This window comes from Petromyzon marinus, unplaced genomic scaffold (assembly GCF_048934315.1).
Source record: "Petromyzon marinus isolate PM22_M1 ecotype Great Lakes invasive population unplaced genomic scaffold, UKy_Petmar_22M1.pri1.0 PM_Scaffold_8, whole genome shotgun sequence".
In the NCBI taxonomy this organism is placed as follows: domain Eukaryota; kingdom Metazoa; phylum Chordata; class Hyperoartia; order Petromyzontiformes; family Petromyzontidae; genus Petromyzon; species Petromyzon marinus.
The window spans coordinates 715,866-723,238 of record NW_027423688.1 but is presented as its reverse complement, the minus strand read 5'-3'; positions in this window follow the sequence as shown (position 1 = coordinate 723,238).

Sequence of the window (7,373 nt, the reverse complement as noted above, 5' to 3'; positions counted from 1 at the left end):
TTTCACAGCACAGCAAAATCAGTTGCACCATTCAATTCCGCTCGTCCAGACGGGGAGAATTCAATCACATTCATTCGATGCGACGTTTCTTATGGGATTTAATAAGCGACAACAGTTTGACCCCAAACCGAGAGGATTCTGGGATGTTTGTGGTTTTTGGTAATAACTCTGGAAGGAAACGTCGCAGACCCATAAAGGTGGTACTCGTACTGCTCGCCTCATCGAGACGAATCCAAATATATGAGTTGTTAAGCTATGGGATATGAAATGGAGGAGCGACCAATTAAACAACATGTATTATGGGGTTGAATGCTTTTTGCTATTCACAAAATAAAACAAAAGCAGTCATGCAAATATCTGAATTTTCACAGCACAGCAAAATCAGTTGCACCATTCAATTCCGCTCGTCCAGACGGGGAGAATTCAATCACATTCATTCGATGCGACGTTTCTTATGGGATTTAATGAGCGACAACATTTTGACCCCAAACCGAGAAGATTCTGGGATGTTTGTGGTTTTTTGGTAATAACTCTGGAAGGAAACGTCGCAGACCCATCAAGGTGGTACTCGTACTGCTCGCCTCGTCGAGAGGAATCCAAATATATGAATGCTTAAGCTATGGGATATGAAATGGACGAGCGACCAATAAAACAACATGTATTATGGGGTTGAATGATTTTTGCTATTCACAAAATAAAACAAAAGCAGTCATGCAAATATCTGAATTTTCACAGCACAGCAAAATCAGTTGCACCATTCAATTCCGCTCGTCCAGACGGGGAGAATTCAATCACATTCATTCGATGCGACGTTTCTTATGGGATTTAATGAGCGACAACATTTTGACCCCAAACCGAGAGGATTCTGGGATGTTTGTGTTTTTTTGGTAATAACTCTGGAAGAAAACGTCGCAGACCCATCAAGGTGGTACTTGTACTGCTCGCCTCGTCGAGAGGAATCCAAATATATGAATGCTTAAGCTATGGGATATGAAATGGACGAGCGACCAATAAAACAACATGTATTATGGGGTTGAATGCTTTTTGCTATTCACAAAATTAAACAAAAGCAGTCATGCAAATATCTGAATTTTCACAGCACAGCAAAATCAGTTGCACCATTCAATTCCGCTCGTCCAGACGGGGAGAATTCAATCACATTCATTCGATGCGACGTTTCTTATGGGATTTAATAAGCGACAACAGTTTGACCCCAAACCGAGAGGATTCTGGGATGTTTGTGGTTTTTGGTAATAACTCTGGAAGGAAACGTCGCAGACCCATAAAGGTGGTACTCGTACTGCTCGCCTCATCGAGAGGAATCCAAATATATGAGTTGTTAAGCTATGGGATATGAAATGGAGGAGCGACCAATTAAACAACATGTATTATGGGGTTGAATGCTTTTTGCTATTCACAAAATAAAACAAAAGCAGTCATGCAAATATCTGAATTTTCACAGCACAGCAAAATCAGTTGCACCATTCAATTCCGCTCGTCCAGACGGGGAGAATTCAATCACATTCATTCGATGCGACGTTTCTTATGGGATTTAATGAGCGACAACATTTTGACCCCAAACCGAGAAGATTCTGGGATGTTTGTGGTTTTTTGGTAATAACTCTGGAAGGAAACGTCGCAGACCCATCAAGGTGGTACTCGTACTGCTCGCCTCGTCGAGAGGAATCCAAATATATGAATGCTTAAGCTATGGGATATGAAATGGACGAGCGACCAATAAAACAACATGTATTATGGGGTTGAATGATTTTTGCTATTCACAAAATAAAACAAAAGCAGTCATGCAAATATCTGAATTTTCACAGCACAGCAAAATCAGTTGCACCATTCAATTCCGCTCGTCCAGACGGGGAGAATTCAATCACATTCATTCGATGCGACGTTTCTTATGGGATTTAATGAGCGACAACATTTTGACCCCAAACCGAGAGGATTCTGGGATGTTTGTGTTTTTTTGGTAATAACTCTGGAAGAAAACGTCGCAGACCCATCAAGGTGGTACTTGTACTGCTCGCCTCGTCGAGAGGAATCCAAATATATGAATGGTTAAGCTATGGGATATGAAATGGACGAGCGACCAATAAAACAGCATGTATTATGGGGTTGAATGCTTTTTCCTATTCACAAAATTAAACAAAAGCAGTCATGCAAATATCTGAATTTTCACAGCACAGCAAAATCAGTTGCACCATTCAATTCCGCTCGTCCAGACGGGGAAAATTCAATCACATTCATTCGATGCGACGTTTCTTATGGGATTTAATGAGCGACAACATTTTGACCCCAAACCGAGAGGATTCTGGGATGTTTGTGTTTTTTTGGTAATAACTCTGGAAGGAAACGTCGCAGACCCATCAAGGTGGTACTTGTACTGCTCGCCTCGTCGAGAGGAATCCAAATATATGAATGGTTAAGCTATGGGATATGAAATGGACGAGCGACCAATAAAACAGCATGTATTATGGCGTTGAATGCTTTTTCCTATTCACAAAATAAAACAAAAGCAGTCATGCAAATATCTGAATTTTCACAGCACAGCAAAATCAGTTGCACCATTCAATTCCGCTCGTCCAGACGGGGAAAATTCAATCACATTCATTCGATGCGACGTTTCTTATGGGATTTAATGAGCGACAACATTTTGACCCCAAACCGAGAGGATTCTGGGATGTTTGTGTTTTTTTGGTAATACCTCTGGAAGAAAACGTCGCAGACCCATCAAGGTGGTACTCGTACTGCTCGCCTCGTCGAGAGGAATCCAAATATATGAATGGTTAAGCTATGCGATATGAAATGGATGAGCGACCAATAAAACAGCATGTATTATGGGGTTGAATGCTTTTTCCTATTCACAAAATTAAACAAAAGCAGTCATGCAAATATCTGAATTTTCACAGCACAGCAAAATCAGTTGCACCATTCAATTCCGCTCGTCCAGACGGGGAAAATTCAATCACATTCATTCGATGCGACGTTTCTTATGGGATTTAATGAGCGACAACATTTTGACCCCAAACCGAGAGGATTCTGGGATGTTTGTGGTTTTTTGGTAATAACTCTGGAAGAAAACGTCGCAGACTCATCAAGGTGGTACTCGTACTGCTCGCCTCGTCGAGAGGAATCCAAATATATGAGTGTTTAAGCTATGGGATATGAAATGGACGAGCGACCAATAAAACAGCATGTATTATGGGGTTGAATGCTTTTTCCTATTCACAAAATTAAACAAAAGCAGTCATGCAAATATCTGAATTTTCACAGCACAGCAAAATCAGTTGCACCATTCAATTCCGCTCGTCCAGACGGGGAAAATTCAATCACATTCATTCGATGCGACGTTTCTTATGGGATTTAATGAGCGACAACATTTTGACCCCAAACCGAGAGGATTCTGGGATGTTTGTGTTTTTTTGGTAATAACTCTGGAAGGAAACGTCGCAGACCCATCAAGGTGGTACTCGTACTGCTCGCCTCGTCGAGAGGAATCCAAATATATGAATGGTTAAGCTATGGGATATGAAATGGACGAGCGACCAATAAAACAGCATGTATTATGGGGTTGAATGCTTTTTCCTATTCACAAAATTAAACAAAAGCAGTCATGCAAATATCTGAATTTTCACAGCACAGCAAAATCAGTTGCACCATTCAATTCCGCTCGTCCAGACGGGGAAAATTCAATCACATTCATTCGATGCGACGTTTCTTATGGGATTTAATGAGCGACAACATTTTGACCCCAAACCGAGAGGATTCTGGGATGTTTGTGTTTTTTTGGTAATACCTCTGGAAGGAAACGTCGCAGACCCATCAAGGTGGTACTCGTACTGCTCGCCTCGTCGAGAGGAATCCAAATATATGAATGGTTAAGCTATGCGATATGAAATGGATGAGCGACCAATAAAACAGCATGTATTATGGGGTTGAATGCTTTTTCCTATTCACAAAATTAAACAAAAGCAGTCATGCAAATATCTGAATTTTCACAGCACAGCAAAATCAGTTGCACCATTCAATTCCGCTCGTCCAGACGGGGAAAATTCAATCACATTCATTCGATGCGACGTTTCTTATGGGATTTAATGAGCGACAACATTTTGACCCCAAACCGAGAGGATTCTGGGATGTTTGTGGTTTTTTGGTAATAACTCTGGAAGAAAACGTCGCAGACTCATCAAGGTGGTACTCGTACTGCTCGCCTCATCGAGAGAAATCCAAATATATGAGTTGTTAAGCTATGGGATATGAAATGGAGGAGCGACCAATAAAACAACATGTATTATGGGGTTGAATGCTTTTTGCTATTCACAAAATAAAACAAAAGCAGTCATGCAAATATCTGAATTTTCACAGCACAGCAAAATCAGTTGCACCATTCAATTCCGCTCGTCCAGACGGGGAGAATTCAATCACATTCATTCGATGCGACGTTTCTTATGGGATTTAATGAGCGACAACATTTTGACCCCAAACCGAGAAGATTCTGGGATGTTTGTGGTTTTTTGGTAATAACTCTGGAAGGAAACGTCGCAGACCCATCAAGGTGGTACTCGTACTGCTCGCCTCGTCGAGAGGAATCCAAATATATGAATGCTTAAGCTATGGGATATGAAATGGACGAGCGACCAATAAAACAACATGTATTATGGGGTTGAATGCTTTTTGCTATTCACAAAATAAAACAAAAGCAGTCATGCAAATATCTGAATTTTCACAGCACAGCAAAATCAGTTGCACCATTCAATTCCGCTCGTCCAGACGGGGAGAATTCAATCACATTCATTCGATGCGACGTTTCTTATGGGATTTAATGAGCGACAACATTTTGACCCCAAACCGAGAGGATTCTGGGATGTTTGTGTTTTTTGGTAATAACTCTGGAAGGAAACGTCGCAGACCCACCAAGGTGGTACTCGTACTGCTCGCCTCGTCGAGAGGAATCCAAATATATGAATGGTTAAGCTATGGGATATGAAATGGACGAGCGACCAATAAAACAGCATGTATTATGGGGTTGAATGCTTTTTCCTATTCACAAAATTAAACAAAAGCAGTCATGCAAATATCTGAATTTTCACAGCACAGCAAAATCAGTTGCACCATTCAATTCCGCTCGTCCAGAGGGGGAAAATTCAATCACATTCATTCGATGCGACGTTTCTTATGGGATTTAATGAGCGACAACATTTTGACCCCAAACCGAGAGGATTCTGGGATGTTTGTGTTTTTTTGGTAATAACTCTGGAAGGAAACGTCGCAGACCCATCAAGGTGGTACTCGTACTGCTCGCCTCGTCGAGAGGAATCCAAATATATGAATGGTTAAGCTATGGGATATGAAATAAACGAGCGACCAATAAAACAGCATGTATTATGGGGTTGAATGCTTTTTGCTATTCACAAAATAAAACAAAAGCAGTCATGCAAATATCTGAATTTTCACAGCACAGCAAAATCAGTTGCACCATTCAATTCCGCTCGTCCAGACAGGGAAAATTCAATCACATTCATTCGATGCGACGTTTCTTATGGGATTTAATGAGCGACAACATTTTGACCCCAAACCGAGAGGATTCTGGGATGTTTGTGTTTTTTTGGTAATACCTCTAGAAGGAAACGTCGCAGACCCATCAAGGTGGTACTCGTACTGCTCGCCTCGTCGAGAGGAATCCAAATATATGAGTTGTTAAGCTATGGGATATGAAATGGAGGAGCGACCAATAAAACAACATGTATTATGGGGTTGAATGCTTTTTGCTATTCACAAAATAAAACAAAAGCAGTCATGCAAATATCTGAATTTTCACAGCACAGCAAAATCAGTTGCACCATTCAATTCCGCTCGTCCAGACGGGGAGAATTCAATCACATTCATTCGATGCGACGTTTCTTATGGGATTTAATGAGCGACAACATTTTGACCCCAAACCGAGAAGATTCTGGGATGTTTGTGGTTTTTTGGTAATAACTCTGGAAGGAAACGTCGCAGACCCATCAAGGTGGTACTCGTACTGCTCGCCTCGTCGAGAGGAATCCAAATATATGAATGCTTAAGCTATGGGATATGAAATGGACGAGCGACCAATAAAACAACATGTATTATGGGGTTGAATGCTTTTTGCTATTCACAAAATAAAACAAAAGCAGTCATGCAAATATCTGAATTTTCACAGCACAGCAAAATCAGTTGCACCATTCAATTCCGCTCGTCCAGACGGGGAGAATTCAATCACATTCATTCGATGCGACGTTTCTTATGGGATTTAATGAGCGACAACATTTTGACCCCAAACCGAGAGGATTCTGGGATGTTTGTGTTTTTTGGTAATAACTCTGGAAGGAAACGTCGCAGACCCATCAAGGTGGTACTCGTACTGCTCGCCTCGTCGAGAGGAATCCAAATATATGAATGGTTAAGCTATGGGATATGAAATGGAGGAGCGACCAATAAAACAACATGTATTATGGGGTTGAATGCTTTTTGCTATTCACAAAATAAAACAAAAGCAGTCATGCAAATATCTGAATTTTCACAGCACAGCAAAATCAGTTGCACCATTCAATTCCGCTCGTCCAGACGGGGAGAATTCAATCACATTCATTCGATGCGACGTTTCTTATGGGATTTAATGAGCGACAACATTTTGACCCCAAACCGAGAAGATTCTGGGATGTTTGTGGTTTTTTGGTAATAACTCTGGAAGGAAACGTCGCAGACCCATCAAGGTGGTACTCGTACTGCTCGCCTCGTCGAGAGGAATCCAAATATATGAATGCTTAAGCTATGGGATATGAAATGGACGAGCGACCAATAAAACAACATGTATTATGGGGTTGAATGCTTTTTGCTATTCACAAAATAAAACAAAAGCAGTCATGCAAATATCTGAATTTTCACAGCACAGCAAAATCAGTTGCACCATTCAATTCCGCTCGTCCAGACGGGGAGAATTCAATCACATTCATTCGATGCGACGTTTCTTATGGGATTTAATGAGCGACAACATTTTGACCCCAAACCGAGAGGATTCTGGGATGTTTGTGTTTTTTGGTAATAACTCTGGAAGGAAACGTCCCAGACCCATCAAGGTGGTACTCGTACTGCTCGCCTCGTCGAGAGGAATCCAAATATATGAATGGTTAAGCTATGGGATATGAAATGGACGAGCGACCAATAAAACAGCATGTATTATGGGGTTGAATGCTTTTTCCTATTCACAAAATTAAACAAAAGCAGTCATGCAAATATCTGAATTTTCACAGCACAGCAAAATCAGTTGCACCATTCAATTCCGCTTGTCCAGAGGGGGAAAATTCAATCACATTCATTCGATGCGACGTTTCTTATGGGAT